General features: G+C 41.8%; 1 long non-coding RNA gene across 1 annotated transcript; it reads right to left on the reverse strand.

Annotated features, from left to right (window-relative positions):
• Positions 1 to 723: 723 nt before the first annotated feature.
• Positions 724 to 18,148, reverse strand: LOC308635745. Its single transcript, XR_014019256.1, has 3 exons — positions 17,782 to 18,148; positions 6,757 to 6,929; positions 724 to 824 (listed from the first exon to the last, which is right to left on the reverse strand). It is a non-coding gene; the product is annotated as an uncharacterized lncRNA (long non-coding RNA).
• Between the last annotated feature and the right edge of the window lie 9 nt (positions 18,149 to 18,157).

An 18,157-nucleotide genomic window follows, 5' to 3' on the forward strand; every position in this document is an offset into this window, starting at 1 on the left:
TCCCTGGATAAATCAAGGAAGTGTTACTTCTCAGTTGGTTGCTATGTCACAGTTGCTAATTCCAGTGTTTTGGGAGGCTGAGGCAGGAGGATCACAAATTCAAGGCCAGCCTCAGCAACTTAGCAAGACCTTGTCCCAAAATCAAAAATATAACTAGCTGGGAATGTACCTTATGTTAGAGCACCCTGGGTTCAATCCTAGTAACCCCCACCCCCCAAAAGTGTTACTTTTCAGTAACCTACAATCCCTGAGCCTCCTGGCTGAAGATCCATTAAATGTCTTTTTGACTTTTTCTTTTACTTCACCTCATTTCATACCTTCTGTGCTTCCCCACGTAGCTTGAAGCCCTTGAGGTCCATTCTTGGGGATTTAGTTGTCTTATTGTCTGTAGAACATAACACATTGCCACTTATCTGCCTTGCAAGACTATAAACATTGTGGTAGCAATGATCTAATTTTAGGTGTTTTACTCATTACCTGTCACATTTAAAACACATAGTAGGGCTGGGGATGTGGCTCAAGCAGTAGCGCGCTCGCCTGGCATGCATGCGGCCCGGGTTCGATCCTCAGCACCACATACCAACAAGTTGTGTCCGCCGAGAACTGAAAAACAAATGTTGAAAATTCTCTCTCTCTCACTCTCTCTAAAAAAAAAAAAAAAAAAAAAAACATAGTAGATGTCTTAGCCCATTTTGTGCTGCTATGTTGAAATGTCTGAAAACTAGTTATTTGTAGTAGAGAAGTTTATTTCTCACAGTTCTGGAAGCTGTGAAGACCAAGTTGGAGGGACCAGCTTCTGAAGAGGGCCTTCTTGCTGCTTCATCCTGTGACAGAAGGAGGGAGGCACATGTCTGTAATCCCAATGACTCAGAGGCTAAGAAAAAGGATCCCAAGTTCCCAAGTTCAAGGCCTGCTATGGAGATGACTGAGCTACATCCCAGTCCTTTTTTTTTTTTTTTTGGTACCGGCTATTGAACCCAGGAACATGTAACCACTATGCAACTTCCCCAGCCATTTTGAAAAAAATTTAGGGGACTGGAAATATAACTCAGTTGGTAGAGTGCTTTCCTTGCATGTACAAGGCCCTGGGTTCAGTCACCAGCAACACACACAGACACACACACACACACACAAATCTATCTATCTCTATCTATCTATCTGTATCTATCTGTCTGTCTATCTATATTTATATTTTAGAAACAGGGTCTCACTGAATTGCTTAGGTTCTTGCTAAATTGCTGAGGCTGGCTTTGAACTTGGGATCCTCCTGCCTCAGCATCCTGAGCTGCAGGATCACAGGCATGTGCAACCACATCCAGCAGTCTCAGTACTTTTAAAATTTTATTTTGAGACAGGATCTTGCTAACTTGCCCAAGCTGGCCTCAAACTTAAAATCATCCTGCCTCAGCCTCCCACATTCTGGGATTACCAGCCTGCAGCAACTCACCTGGGTCAATTCTTTTTTTTTTTTTTTTTTTTTTTTTTTGGTGCTGGGGATTGAACCCAGGGCCTTGTGCATGTGAGGCAAGCACTCTACCAAGTGAGCTATATCCCCAACCCCTATTCTTTTTTTTTTTTTTTTTTTAGAGAGAGAGAATTTTAATATTTATTTTTTAGTTTTCGGCGGACACAACATCTTTGTTTGTATGTGGGGCTGAGGATCGAACCCGGGCCGCACGCATGCCAGGCGAGTGCGCTACCACCTGAGCCACATCCCCAGCCCCCAACCCCTATTCTTTAACAATAAATAACATTAATGGCAGACACAATGCTTGTAATCCTATCAGCTCGAGAGACTGAGGTAGAAGGATTGAAAGTTTGAGACTAGTCTCAGCAACTTAGTGAGGCTCTAAGTGACTTAGGGAGACCCTGTCTCAAAATAAAAATAAAGGGCTAGGAATGTAGCTTATTGATAAATGTATCCTTGCTTTATTTCCCAGTACCAAAGCAACAGCAACAAACAAACAAAAAACAGTAACATTGAGCATAAACATTAATCTCATAGAGTTTCTGTAATTGTTCCCCTAAAATCCTCTTCATTACAGTTGACCCTCGGAATTCATGAATTCTACATCCTTATATTAAACCAACCTTGTATAGAAAATTATTTATTTTTGTGGTGCTCGAAATTAAATTCAAGACTTCATGCATGCCAGGCAAGTGTTCTACCACTGAGCTACATCCCTAGCCCCTAGAAAATATTTTTAAAAACTTGCATCTGTACTAAATTTATACAGGCTTATTAATATTATTATTATTATTATTATTATTATTATTTTCTAAACAATACAGTATAATAACTATTTACATAGATTTACATTGTATTAGTTGTTCTAGATAATCTAGAGGTGGTTTAAAGTATACTGAGAGAATTCTAGCCACTTGGGAGTTTGAGGCAGGAGGATCCTAAATTCAAGGCCAGGCCAGCCTCAGCAAATTAGCAAGGCCCTAAGCAACTTAGTCTCAAAATAAAAAATAATAAGGGCTGGGGATGTGGCTCAGTGGTTAAGTTCCCCTGGGTTAAATCCCCAGTAACCCCCTACACCCCCCCCCCCCAACAAAAATACCAGGAGGATGCACGTAGGTTATACACAAGTACTGTGCCATTTTATGTAGGGGACATGAGCATCTGTGGATTTTTTTTAATATTTATTTTTTAGTTGTAATTGGACACAGTACCTTTGTTTTATTTATTTTTTTTGTGGCGCTGAGGATCTAACTCATGGCCTTGCATATGCAAGGTCAGTGCTCTACCGCTGAGCCACAACCCCAGCCGACATGTGTGGATTTTGTTATCCGCAGGGGTCCTGGAGCCAGTCCCCTTTGGATACTTAGGAACAATTGTATTAATGAAGGTGAACAGGTTTCCAAATATAAAGAATCTATTTTGCTCCTTTGTATTTTTGGTTCAGTTAGAATAAGTATGCTCTCTTTTGAAACAGGATGTCTCGGGCTATTCATCTTCCAGTCCCCTGTCCTGTTCAGCTTGGTACCTTAAGAAATGACTCCTTGGAAGCTCAGCTTCATGAATATGTCAAACAAGGGAACTATGTGAAAGTGAAAAAAATTCTTAAGAAAGGTAAGTACTATGTTAAAATAGCAGGGACAATTTAATCTACTTTTTCTTTTTTTTTGGTACTGGGAATTGAACCCAGGGGTGATCTACCAGTGAACTACATCTATGCCTCTTTTTATTTTTATTTATTTACTTATATATTTGGTACAAGGAATTGAACCCAGGGGCACCTGGGACTGAGTCACATCCCAGCCCTTTTCATTTTTTATTTTGAGACAAGGTCTCACTAAGTTGCTTAGGGCCTTGCCAAGTTACTGAGGCTGATTTTGAACTTGCAATCCTTCATTTTCAGCCTCCTGAGCTGCTAGGATCACAGGCATGCACCACTGTGCCCAGCCACCTCTTTTTATTTTTTATTTTTAGATGTGGTCTTGCTGAGTTACCCAGACTGGCCTTGAATTTGGGATCCTTCTCCCTCATCCTTTCAAGTAGCTAGCTTTATAGGTATATACCACCACAGTGGCTTTAGTCAACATTTCTGAATAGTGTTTAAAGAAAATCTAGGGACATTATAAAACTATGAGTAAGTACTAAGGGAAATCCAGTAGTTAATTTAGGAATGAAATGTTTCCTACCAATGCAGTCTTTATTCAGTAGTGGAGGCCTTAAATCCTGTTTGGAAGCTGTTCTTCTGCCCCCCCTTTTTTTTTCGGGGAGCAGTATACTGCAGATTGTAGTGAGGGTCTCTTTACCACTGAGCTACATCCCAGCCCTTTTTGTAAATTTTTTTAAAGTTGTTGATGGACCTTTATTTTAATTATTTGTATGTGGTGCTGAGAATCCAATCCAGTGCTTCATGCGTGCTAGGCAAGCTCTCTGCCACTGAGCCACAACCCCAGCAACCCCAGGCCTTTTTAATTTTGCTAAATTTAGGGCCTTCCCAAATTTCTGAGGCTGGCTTTGAACTTGTGATCCTTTTGCCTCAGCCTCTCAAGTTGCTAGAATTACAGGCTTATGCCACTGTGCCCAGCAATAAATAAATAAATTATTGATGTTTAATTGGAGTATGGATGGGGTTAACAGGTATAATTGGATATGAAACAGGACTTCATCTGTGTCTGGGAATTATGTGTAAAGTTCAAAAGTGGAAAACAGGAGTAACACATTCCCCCTCTAATGCAGATCTTCTTATGAGATGGCTAAAATGATCCTTGGACTAGGTACAGTGGCACACACCTGTCAAGTCAGAGACTTGGGAGGCTAAGGCAAGAGAATCACAAGTTGAGGCCAGCCTGGGTAACTTAGACCCTGTCTCAAAATTAAAAAAAAAAAAATTTAAAGGACTGGGGATGTAGCACAATGGTAAAATGCCCCTGGTTATAATCCCCAGCACTTGTCAAACTAATAAAAAAATTAATCAATTAATCAATCAGTTCCAGCCTGCTTAACAGCTGAAATATGATACCCTTTCCCAGTTTCCTCCAAGGTGACATGCAGAGAACTTGTTTCTGAAATTTAGGGGTCAGGAGATCAGCCATCTATATTGAAGAGTCCTTGATGACTGAATGAGCAAGGGAGACTAGCAGACTGATTAGCCACACTTCTATCAGGCATGGAGGGTATGCTGGAGCATGTAGATTGCACAGAGGTAGCTGAGCCAAAAGGGATCTTACTCATGAATGAAGAATTTCAACAGAGAGTAGAGAGGTGTAACCTTGGAGGACAAGAGCTGAGGGGTTGTAAGAAGTCCACAGGAGAGGGCATTGGCCTGCAGCAGGGTGCTGTGTACTATAGTAGAGGTACTGGAATGATCTATTAACAATTTGCACAAAAGAGTAAGCTTTAGTATGAAAACAAAGCTACAGAAAGCATCAGCTAAATTAGAAGGTCTTTGTCTCCTACCCTACTCCTTTGTATGTATTTATTTGTTTATTTATTTACTTACTTACTTACAGTGCTGGTGATAGAACCTAGGGCCTCCCACATGTCAGTAAAGTACTCTGTCACTGAGCTACATCCCCAGCAATTCCCTTTTTTGTGTCATTGGTTCTTACCTCTATCTCAGCTTTGGAGTTGCCAAAAGTAGCCTTGAAGTCAGGCATGGTGACTTGGGAGCCTGAGGCAGGAAGATCCCAAGTTTAAGGCTAGCCTGGACAACTTAACAAGACCCTGTGTCAAAATAAAAAATAGAAAGGGCTGGGATGTGGCTCAGTGGTAGAATACTCCTGGATTCAATTCATAGTCCCAAAAAATAACAGACAAACAATACAACCTTGAGATCAGAGGAAGAGTGGAGAAACAAGGAAAAACAGCAGAGGACTGGGTACTGAAATGTGGAGGGAAGGAGAAATTAGAATTGGATGTAAGATTGAACGGTTTTTTGTTTGTATGGCTAATTTTTTAAAATTTTTTATTTTTCTAATGGTGAGGATTAAACACAGAACCTTGTATGTGCTGAGCAAATGCTCTACCACTGAGCTATAGAAGTTTGTTCTTGTTTTGTTGTTGTTGTTTTGGTTTGCTTTTAGTGGTACTGGAGATTGAACCCAGGGGTACTACCATGACCCACATACCAGCCCTTTATTTCATTATTTATTTATTTACTTGGCACTGGGGATTTAACCCAGGGGCACTTTTGCACATCTCCAGCCTCCAGCTACATCTCCAGCCTCCAGCTACATCTCCAGCCTTCCATCCCTTTTCATTTTTTGAGTTAGGGTCTCCCTAAGTTTCTTAGGGCCTTGATAAATTGCTGAGGCTGGCCTTAAGCTTGCAATCCTCCTGCCTCAGCCTCCTGAGCTGCTGGAATTACAGGTGTGCACCACCGTATCTGGTTTAAGTTTTGATTTCAATAGAATTGATACTGTTGGTCATCGGTGAAGAGTTCTGCTCCCTCACATGTTTAAGTTTAAACATTAAAGAAGTATGCTGAGGCAAGGAGGGTTTATTTTAAAAAGAGTAACATTGACTTCTCCCAGGAGGGAGAAGCAGGCAATAGCTGGAATCCCTGTATCCTAAGAAGTGATGCAGTCTGCCCTTTTTCTGTGTCCTAGGCTTCCTTTGTTCTCCTGCCCTCTTCCCCTTATCTTTCTTCTTCCTGCATATGTGACTAGACCCAGGAATGCTCGGTAGGATGGCCAAAAGGTGGGAAACAGGTGAGCTGAAAGAAGAAGGGAAGGATGGAGCAGCCAAGGACACATTAATTAACAACCTTATAGCTCCCTGTAGGAAGGGGCAATTCCTGGGACAGGTTACCTTAGCAACAGGTTAGAGCAGGAGCAGGTTATGGTGGAGGAAGGGCTCAGAAGGAATTAACATTTCAGTCTCAGGGGACAGTCTCCAACTTGCACTCAAAATTGGCTTCCTTGATCAGACCTGACCCTATTTACCTATCTATACTGACTGTCTGTCTAATTGTAGCTTCAGAAACACAGTATCACATAATCAAGCAAAGAAAATTAAAATCACAACTGTGAAAAGTGCTGCAAAGGAGAGGTCTGTGTGAGAACCTGAAATCCTAAGAGCTAAAGATTTAAACACTGTTAACTAAGGAAAAAGGGCAAGGAATAGCATTTCAAGGAAAGTTAACAATCAGGTAAAGTCCTTTTTTTGGTCGTTTGGAGCACAGTGGATATGACAGATTCAAAGAAAGCGAACAACTGTGGGGCAAGAACAGAAGTGAGCTGAATAATGAAGTTGGAGGGGCTGGGATGTAGCTCAGTGGTGGTGGATTTGCTTACCATGCTAGAGGCCCAGATTCCATCAGAAAAGAAGAGGGCCGGAGGCAGGGTCGTGGAGACTCAGGGAGGAAGCCAGGACATGCAGGGCTTCATAAGCCATTGCCAGGTGTTTCTCCTTTCTTCTGACAACTTAGCCATCAGTTTTGTGGATGTTGACAGAAGATAATGGACTCCTAGGTCAGAGACAAAAACAGTTTACTGGTCCCAGCAACAGTAATATTGTCATTTTTGTATTTGAGCCCCAGTTCCCAGTGAGTAATGCCAGGAGGGCCACATGATGCCTGTATACCCACGGTTTGTATGATAGGAGAGGAGATTAGTAAATGGAAGCTTAGGAAACCTGAATTTTTTTTTTCAGTGCTGAGGATTGAAACCCAGGACCTCAAGCATGATAGGCTACAGCTACAGCTCCCACTCAAGTCATTTTTTTTTAATATTTATTTTTTAGTTTTAGGTGGACACAATATCTTTATTTTACATTTATGTGGTGCTGAGAATCAAACCCAGTGCCTCATGCATGCTAAGCAAGCGCTCTACCACTGAGCCACGACCCCGAACTCTCAAGTCTTTTTAAAATTAATCTTCCCCTACAATTTCTTATCTGTTAACTGAAACACACAGCATTTACTGAGGGTAAGGACCTACAAGACAGAGATTGGCATTGGGAAATCCACTTAGACTTCTAAATTTTCCTTTCTTCAACTGCTTATTTCTAAGACTAAATGAGGTAATCCATGTAAAGGAGTTAGTAGGGGACCTTGGAACATTAAAATATAGGAGAAATGTTTGCTGCTGCTGCTTTTGTTATTGTTTAAATGAACAAAAGAAATCTCATTTAAACCAGGTTTTTTTTTTTTTTGGCGGGGGGTGGGGATATGGAGAGAGACTGGGTTCTCTTCCAGACTCACCAGAAACATTATTATTTTATTTATTATTATTGTGTGTATTTTTGTTGTTGTTGTTGTTATTTCTTTAAATCTTTATTTTTGTTTATTTTTATGTAGTGCTGAGTATTTTGGTTTTTTTGTTTGTTTGTTTTTTTAGAGAGAGAGAGAGAGAGAGAGAATTTTAATATTTATTTTTTAGTTTTTTTCGGCGGACACAACATCTTTGTTTGTACGTGGTGCTGAGGATCGAACCCGGGCCGCACGCATGCCAGGCGAGCGCTCTACCGCTTGAGCCACATCCCCAGCCCATTATTATAATTTTTTAAAATAATGTAACATTTAGACTGGATTTTGGATATATATGAAGTTGGGGATTGAACCCAGGGGTGTTTTACCACTGAGCTACCTCCCCAGCCCTTTTTTATTTTGAGACAGGGTCTCACTAAATTGCATAGGGCCTCACTAATTTGCTGAGGATGGCTTTGAACTTGCAATCCTCCTTCCTCAGCCTCCTGAGACACTGGGATTACAGTCATACACTCTGCACCCCCCAAAAAAGGGCAGAACTAGGGGATGTGGCTCACCAATAAATTGCCCTTGGGCTGAATCCCTAGTACACAAAAAGAAACAAAAGTTTTCCAGATGAGCCCCAGAGAGTGTCTCTTCTGTCCATACTTGCCGGGTTTCTGATCTCGCGACTAAAAGGCTCAGGGGTCACTCTAGTTAAACTGGGCTAACTGGGCTTCACAAAATAACCACACAAGAGACACAAATACCTTTTTCTTTGGGGTCGCTGTGATGGCTCCTCTGACCTTAAGGGTCCGCAGAAAGAGAGAGAGAGAGAGCGAGAGCACGCGCTGATGCCTTTTATTGAGAGAAGCTATTCAAATCAGGCAAGGGGTCAGGTTTCAGGGGGCTGAGTATCTTCATGATGTCCACTGTCAGCAGGTTGACTGACACCTGGATAGGCCACACCCAAGGGCACAGTAAGAGAAGCCACTTCCATGGAAGATTCTATCCTAAACAGGGCAAGGGGTTATATTATAAAGGAACAGATGAGCGTAGCTTCACCCTGGGGCTGTAGCAAGACACACTGATGCACGAGACACCAACCCTCGCACCCAAGAAGGGTGCCACATTTCTGTGACTGAGAGCCTCAGCACCCAGCCAGGGAGTGTAACTCAGTCACGTATAAGGTTGGCCTCCCACACATACTCACGTGTCCAGCACATGGATACTTTAATCTACCTATTAACTTCCAAAATTTAGGATATTTAAAAAAATTTTTCCTTTTGTGGTGCTGGGGATCAAACCCAGGAACTCGGGCTGGGGATGTGGCTCAAGCGGTAGCGCGATCGCCTGGCATGCGTGCGGCCCGGGTTCAATCCTCAGCACCACATACAAACAAAGATGTTGTGTCCGCCGAGAACTGAAAAATAAATATTAAAAAAAAAAACAACCCAGGAACTCATGCATGCTAGGAAAGTGGTATACCACTGAATCACATCCCCAGCCCTTACCCTTTATCTTTTATTTTTTAAAACAATTTTTATTTTATCTTCTTACACAAATGGAATACAACTTTTCATTTCTCTGGTTGTGTATGATGTAGAGTTACACCATTTGTGCATAGGGGTAATGATGTCCAAATCATTCACCATCTTTCCCCCCCATACTCCCTCTCTCCTCTTCTTCCTCCCCTCTGCTCAATCCAAAGTTCATCCCTTCTTCCTTTACCCCCTGCCCATTATGAGTCAGTATCCACTTATCAGAGAAAACTTTTGGCCTTTAGTTTTTTTCAGATTGGCTTACTTCACTTAGCTTTATATTCTCTAATTATGTTCATTTACCCATAAATGCATTAATTTCATTCTTCTTTAAGGCTGAGTAGTATTCCATTGTGTAGTGTGTGTGTGTGTGTGTGTGTGTGTGTGTGTGTGTGTGTATACCAGTTTCTTTATCCATTCATCTATTAAAGGGCATCTAGCCTGTTTTCACAGTTTAGCTATTGTGAAATGAGCTGCTATAAACATTGAAGTGGCTGCATCTCTATAGCGTGCTGATTTTAAGTCCTTTGGGTATAGACTGAAGAGTGGGATAACTAGTCAAATGGTGGTTCTGTTCCAGGTTTTCTAAGGTATCTCCATCCTGCTTTCCAGAGTGGTTGTACCATTTTTCAATCCCACTAGCACTGAATCAGTGTACCTTTTCCCCCACATCCTTACCAGCACTTACTGTTGCTTGAGTTTTTGATAATTGCCATTCTGACTGGAGTGAGATGAAATCTTAGAGTAGTTTTGATTTGCATTTTTCTAATTGCTAGAGATGTAGAACATTTTTGATAAATTTGCTGATAGATTGTATATCTTCTTCTATGAAGTATTTGCTCATTTCCTTAGCCCATTTATTGATTGGATTATTTGTTTTTTATTAAGTTTTTTTTAATATTTATTTTTTAGTTTTCAGTGGATACAACATCTTTATTTTATTTTTATGTGGTGCTGAGGATTGAACCCAGTGCCCTGCGCATGCCAGGCGAGCGCGCTACTGCTTGAGCCACATCCCCAGCCCTATTGTTAAGTTTTTTTAGTTATTTATATATTCTGGAAATTAGTGCTTTATCTGATGTGCATTTGGTAAAAATTTGCTCCCATTTTGTAGGCTCTCTCTTCACTTCATTAATTGTTTCTTTAAAAACAGCACTGTATTGGCACCAAAAAAGACTTGTAGACCAATGGTACTGAATAGAGGACACAGAGACAAACCCAAATAAATACAGTTATCTCAGACCAGACAAAGGTGCCAAAAACATACATTGGAAAAAAGATAGCGTCTTCAACAAATGGTGCTGGGAAAACTGGAAATCCATATGCAGCAAAATGAAATTAAACCTCTTGTCTCTTCCTTGCACAAAACTCAACTCAAAGTGGATCAAGGACCTAGGAGTTAGGCCAGAGACTCTGTACCTAATAGAAAAAAAAGCAGACCCCAATCTACTTCATAATCAGCAACTTCTTTAACAAGACTCCTAAAATGCAAGAAGTCAAATCAAGAATCAATAAATGGGATGGTTTCAAACTAAAAAGCTTCTTCTCAGCAAAACAAACCCTTTATCTTTAAACAGGTCAGAAAGTGTTTAGTGTTTTTAGGGACAGAAGTCCCTAGCTTCTAATTGACTTTTGTCTGTGTAAGGTCAGGCAATGGCAGCAGCCAAAAGGAGGCATATTTAAAAAGGCCGCTAAAGGAGGCTTTATTGAGTTGTCACTCCCAGGGGCGGGAGCAGAGCAGATAGGAAGAGGGCCTGAGGAGAAACCTCATGGGGGCTGGATGGAACTGGAATTTTATGGGGCTTACAGGAGGAAAGGAAGGGCTTGGGACAGGAAAAGAGATTTTTAGAGTCCCTTGTAACACTAGAGTTGGTCCGGGGAACTGGCTGAGATCCAGGATTGGCCAGGAGACCCTGCTGATTGACAGGCAGTTCCTTAGGTGCCTGATATGCTTCACTCACCCAGGGGCTGCTTGGTGCTTTGTTCCTAAGTCACCGCCACAAACCTGACAGTCTGTAATAGGCTAATTAATAACTAGTCTTGTTGGGCATGATGGTATACATGATGATGTAATCCCCACTACACCATAGACTGAGGCAGATCAAGTCCCCGACTCAAAATGAGATTAAAACGGTTGGGAGTGTGTTTCAGTGGTAGAATACTTAGTAGGTGGGAGGCTCTGACTTCAATCCCCAGTACTACGGAAAAAAAAGAGAGAGAGAAAGAGAAAGGAAAAAAAAATGTGTTTTAGAAATTTTCAGGCCTGGCGTGGTGGTGCGCATGCCTGTAATATTCCATCCCCCCTACCCCCACCCCCAGCTTCAGCAATGGGAGATGCTGAGCAACTCAGTGAGACCCTGTCTCTAAAATACAAAATAGAGCTGGAGATGTGACTCAGTGGTTGAATGTCCCTGAGTTCAATCCCCGGAACCCCCCCAAAAAAAAAACCTTTCAGAAGTATTCAGAATATTTTTTTGAAAGTTGCATATAAAACAACACCCTCAAAATATAGTTATATGGTATTTCTTCGACAGTACGTGGAAAAATCTTGTCATCAATTAAAACAATATAGCTGTAATAGACCCTGCAAAGACCGTGCTTTCAAGGTCAAGGCTATTTTCATGGGCCATTTATTTATTTATTACTAATTTATTTACTTATTTTTGGTATCAGGGATTGAAGCCAGGGACATTCAACCACTGAACCACATCCCTAGCACTTTTTAAAAAAATAATATTTTTAGTTGTAGATGAACATAATACCTTTATTTTATTTATTAATTTTTACCTGGTGAGGATTGAACCCAGTGCCTCACACATGCTAGGCCAGCACTCTACCACTGAGCCACAGTCCCAGCCACCAGCACCTCTCCTCTCGCTAAGTTGCTAAGGTTGGTCTTGAATTTGTGATCCTCCTGCTTCAGCCTCCCAAATCCCTGGGATTATAAGCGTGCACCACCATGCCCGTCTTCATGGGCTATTTCTATAGTTGAGTCTAGAGAAATTTCTCTAAAACATATAAGAAAATGACAAAGGAAGAAGTGCAACTTTCTCCCGAGCATGAAACCAACTCTTGACGTTGCCTTGCTGTAACTGTTGTTTGTCATTGATGATCATTTTTTTCTTTTGGGATCTACCAGCTCTGATCAACAGCTGTCACCTTATTCAAGTTACCTAGTTTTTTCATGCCTGAGTTTCTCTGGCTATATAGCTGAGGTGATTAATATTTTACATGTAAAGCACTCTTGAACATACTTGTAGTGACATTAACTTGGAAGGCTGTGGCAGTAGGATCACACATTTGAGGCCAGCCTCGGCAATTTAGTGAGACCTGTCTCCAAATAAAAAGGGTCAGGGGTATAGTTCAGTGGTAAAGTATCCCTGGGTATAATGCCAGTGGCCCCCCCCCCAAAAAAAAAAAGCGCAAAAAAAAAAAAAGAAAAAGTTTTGTCGAGGGGCTGAGATTGTAGTTCAGTGGTAGAGTGCTTGTCTGGCACACACATGTGAGGCACTGGATTTGATTCTCAGCACCACATACAAGTAAATAAGTAAAATAAAGGTACTGTGTCCATCTACAACTAAAAATCCAAAAAAACATATATTGAATATGTGACAGACTGTCAGTAAATGGTAGCTAATGTGCTGTGCATGGCGGTGGATTCATGTAATCCCAGGCTGGGACAAGAGGATAATAAGTTGGAGGCCAGCCTGATCAATTTAGCCAGATCCTGCTCAAAATAAAAAGGGCTGGTGATATAGCTCAGCATAGAGTGTGCAAAAACCAATTTTATAATAGAATTCTCAAAAACAAAACAAGACCCAAAATCCCTAATACAACCCTAATGGTTGACACACGTATTTGTTCACGGAAGAAATAATGCCCAACCTACCAGACAATTAGATTTATTTTTAATATTCAAAGAGTGATCGGTAATTGCAAACACGGCACAAAACACAAAAGGTTTTGTTTTCCAAGTGTTGGGTCTCAGTCACCCAATTCCCCTCCTTGCCACGGTCACAGTGACCTGCCTCTTAACTAGTGCTTGAAAGTTAAATTCTTAGGCAGCTGTTTTGAGCAACTGCTCTGTTTTACCAATCACCAGAAGCAACCAGAGTCTCAGAGGCCACGCCCGCCCTTCCCTTTAGCTGTAAGGGGCGGGGCCAAATTTAGAACCAAGGAGAGGACGCCTCCTTGGCTCTAAAAACCAGGTCGTGACTGGCTGTCGTTAGTCATTATGTTAATTCAGCTGGATGTGTTGAAAACTTTTTTTAAAAACTTATATTTTCATCTAGAACGTTAAACTGTGTTGTAGAATGACAGTGTTTGAAAATACTGTCGTGCAAAGTGTGTTTTATGATTTATAGTGGAATTAGAAATGGGGGCGGGGAGGAGGGGAACCTACCTCATCTTCATCTAAAAGTGAATAATCATGGTAGACCCAGCAGGGCCCGGTGGGAGTAGGCTAAGACTATACTTTCAGGGATCATTTCTATAGTATGTTACTAGAGAAGTTTCTCTGATTGTGTAGAGTACCGAAAACCACGAGGAGGAGTTGAGTGGTCTCTCCTGAGCGTGAAGCAGGCTCTGGGTGTTGCTTTACTGCAACTGCCTTTTGCCATTGATGATCGTTCTTAATCCTCTTTTGAGGTTGAGAGGGAGAGACCACAGTCTGAGTGGTATCTGTTGCAAAAGTTCTTAAAGACAGCAGTAGTCTCTCTTTCAGGCTTGGTAACATCACAGCTTGGTCTCATTGGACTTATAAGAAATCTTCAAAAGGGGCTGGGGATGTGGCTCAAGCGGTTTTTTTTTTAAAAAAAATCTTCAAAGGATTTGTTTAGTTGTAAGGGTAGTGATTTTTTTAAAATTATGTTTCTTTTTCTCCCTTTTTTCCATTTTCAATAGGGTTCCTCTGATTGCCCTCTGATTTGTGATCCTGCTGAATAGCTGGGATTTTACGTGAGGGATGCAGCATCACACCAGATTTTTCAATTTTTAAAATTTTTTTTCCTCTTTAGGACATCTGTATCACCTAAAGAATGGTGACTCAATGCCACACCTTTAATCCCACAACTCAGAGATGGGGGTGGCTGAGGCAGGAGGATTGCAAGTTTGAGCCAGCCTCAGCAATTTAGGGGAAACCCTGTAGTAAAATAAAAATAAACCTGAAATAAAAGGGGCTGTGGATTTAGCTCACTGGTAAAGTGCCTCTGGATCCCATCTACTCAGGGCCTCCAAAAATGCTTCCTAGTCCCAAAAGCCCTTCAAGATCTTGGTTGGGTTTGTTTGCCTCACCAGTCCCAGGGATTAATAAACCTGTTTCCCTTATCTGTGGTCCTTTCTGTCACAAACTGAATAGTTTACATGTTAGCCTGCTATAGGTTTATGGTTGCTGGTATAAAAGATGAGATGCCTGGGTCAGAGATGAATGATAGTTTGTTACAGTAGCCAGAATATAATTTTTGTGTTTAGTTCCTCTAACCCCAGTTCTTATAGAGCCAAGCAAAGAGAACCAGATGATATTGTATATGTAATGGGTTGTTTTACAGTAAAGGAACCTTGAGGTTAGGGAACATGGATCCTTTATAATAGACAGTATACCCTTTGCTGCAGAGGGAAAATTATCTTTATTTTATTGGACAGTAAGCATGTATTCACTTTGCCCTAATGAGGATTCTATGTCTTCCAAAGTTTACAGAAAGATCAAAGTGTAGTTAGTACTTTGTTCCCACAATAAGCAAAACATCAGACATCCATGGAGAGGTCTTCCCATTCTTTTCGTTTGTTTGTTTCTGTTTTGCAGGACTGGATTGATCCCAGGGACACTTTAACACTGAGCTACACCTACAGCTTCCTTCCTTCCTTCCTTCCTTCCTTCCTCCCTTCCTCCCTCCCTCCCTCCCTCCCAGGGATTGAGCCCATGGGTGCTTAAAACCACAAACCACATCCAATGCTTTTTAATATTTTATTTTATTTTGGGGGGTACTGGGGATTGAACTCAGGGGCACTTGACCACTGAGCCATATCCCCAGCCCAATTTTATATTTAATTTCAAGACAGGTTCTCATTGGGTTGCTTAATGCCTCACTTTTTGTAGGGGCTGGCTTTGAACTCCTGATCCTCCTGCCTCAGCCTCCCTGGCCACTGGGATTACAGGCTTGTGTCATCATGCCCTCCTTTGTGGGAAGCCATTCTCGCACGTGATTGGGCACCTCCCTGATTGGGTGTGAAGCGTTCTGGCCAAACTGTGTGGGAGCTATCCCCACCCTCTCCAGGTGCAAGAGCCTGTCTGTGTGGGGGTGTGACTGACCATTGACCCTGAGACCAATCACTGACCCTGACCTTGGAATGCTGCCCCCCTCGACCTTCATTGGGTGGAATTTCTTTTTCTTTTTCTTTTTTTTCTTTTCTTTTTTTTTTTTTTTTTAGAGAGAGAGAGAGAGAGAGAGAGAGAGAGAGAGAGAGAGAGAGAACTTTTTAATATTTATTTTTTAGTTATTGGCGGACACAACATCTTTGTTTGTATGTGGTGCTGAGGATCGAACCCGGGCCGCACGCATGCCAGGCGAGCGCTCTACCGCTTGAGCCACATCCCCAGTCCTCCCCTGAATTTCTTGTTCCCCAATAAAAGTCCACTCCCTCGCTCGCTCTCTCTCCTGCTAGTCCTGAGTAAGCCTTGCTGCCCCACCGGGTGGTTTGAGGCGAGAGCCAGAGGGAGGGCCATCTCGGACCTAGTCAAAGAAAAAGGTAATTGAGTCTGTGTGTGTTTATTTTGATCTCACTAGTTAACTTCTATGCTACGAACCTCTTATATGAAACCAGCGTGCTGGTCGCGCGGTGGACTCCTTATATTTTATTTTGAGACAGGGTCTTTCTTAATTGTTTAGGGCCTTGCTAAGTTGCTGAGGTTGGTGATCCTCCTGCCTCAGCCTTTGAAATTACTGGGATTACACACATGTGCCACTGCGCCCAGCGCTTTATTTTATCTTGAGACAGGTCTTGTCTAGTTGGCTAGGCTGGCCTGAAACTTGTCATCTTCCTGCCTCGGCATCCCTAGTAACTCGCAGGGATTCTACATGTGCATTACAATACCTGGCTTCCCTCACTATTCTTTGCTGTTCTCTACTGTTAGGCTTGTTTGTGTTGGACAGATACCAGGTACTGAAATTAAGGAGATACATTTGGCAGTTCCTCTAGAGTAGGGGAGACACTCTAATAGGGGACACAAATATACCACATATACTTGGTAACAGCAATCCCTGAGCAGTAAGAAATATAAACCCTGCTAGCACTGCTCTCACCATGAACACTGCTTCTTCTTACTGGATATCTCTGGTGTCAACACTAACTGATCCTCCTTTTTGGAAGTCTTACTTCTTTTGCCACCACAACCCACCTTCTGTGTTTCCTCCCATCTCTGTTTGTACCCCCTTTCCCCACCCTCAATCTTATCTTAAGATGTTAGTAGACCTCAGGGCTGACCTTAAACCCTTCACAGATTGGGTAGTATCTTTGTTGACTCATCCCCTCCCCAGTTTAAGAATGGCTAATAATGTAATGTTAACCAGCCCTATTTAGCCCTATTCTATGCTCTTGGATTTATTCATTTAATACTAGGTGCTTGAGATATTGTGAATGTAAAACCATGCACAGTCCCTGCCCTTCTGGAACTTAAAAGTCTCATGCAGGTTATAGGCATCAATCAAATAATCACATATAGAATGATCTAAGGAGGTTGAGGAAAGATTTGGAGACAATAGCACTTGGTTAGATATCTAAATAATGATGTTGGGGTTTGGAGGTTGGAGGGAAATGTCTGTCAGAACAGTTTGTAATGACTTCCTGGCAGAAGAAAATATGAGTATGAGGAACTATATGGCCAGTGTGGATAGAGTGAGAGAAGTGGGGTACAAAGAAAACTAAGGAGGTGAGTGTGGACTAGTTTATGCAAGGCCTTCTAAGGCTGTAGAAAAGTTTTGTTTTAACCCAGGAGATGGGGAGCCACAGAAGCTTACAGCAGAGGAATAATACATTGACCTGTTCATTTAAACAGAAACCATGTTGTTTGTAGAAAATTCTTTGGGGGGAAAAAACAAAACAAAATAATACATCTTTGGTATCTCTGTGTGTGCATGGTTTTCATTTCAAATATTTGTGAAAATACCATTATTCCTTCAGACAAACAGAAGATTACCCCCCCCTCAGAAACTTATGAACAGAAATTGACAAAACAGAGTCAACACAAAATGCACCACAAAATGGAGTTCAGGCAGGGAAGGGATAGGTTACCCATCACAGTCAAATTTTAGCTGCTATCAGGGCATATCTTGCGGTGTTCACAGATTATCGGTTCTATTTTTATAAGGTTTGGCTATAGCACAGAAATTTCATTCATCTACTTGACTACACCTCTGGCTGAGGTGCCATTGGATCAGTGCTACCCAAAGTTATTGGTTAGCCTACCTTTGCCAGTAAAAAGACCCAAATTAAGGATCAAGCTTCTTCAGAAATCATTTTTATGGATAGCAAAGCATTAAGACACACCAGAGTCAATCTAATTTTGGGAGTTTGGTTTGTCGAAAGGCAGTGCTCACCGTGAACTCTTCGGAAACTGTGCACATCCATGAGCTTCTCATGGGCCTCACACGACGCTTATTCCTGTTTTTTGTTTTGTATGTTTTGGTACTGGGGATTGAAAACGGGCGGTCTACCACCGAACTACATCCCAGCCCTTTTACTTTTCGTTTCGAGACAGAGTCTCGCTAAATTTCTGAACCTGGCCTTGAACTTGCCATCCTCCTGCCTCTGCTTTTGAGTGGCTGCTAATACAGGCGAACACCACGCCCAGTTCCCTGGTATTTTGATAACAGGATAAAAATTTTAAAATAGGGCTTTGGATTATCGCTTTCACTCTTAATTGTTTCGTTTTTCTGGTGAAGTCTCATAGCTTCGACCGCGGGTCCAAAACGA

The sequence above is a fragment of the Spermophilus citellus genome (genome assembly GCF_964194105.1).
Source record: "Spermophilus citellus genome assembly, chromosome: 17".
Lineage (NCBI taxonomy): Eukaryota > Metazoa > Chordata > Mammalia > Rodentia > Sciuridae > Spermophilus > Spermophilus citellus.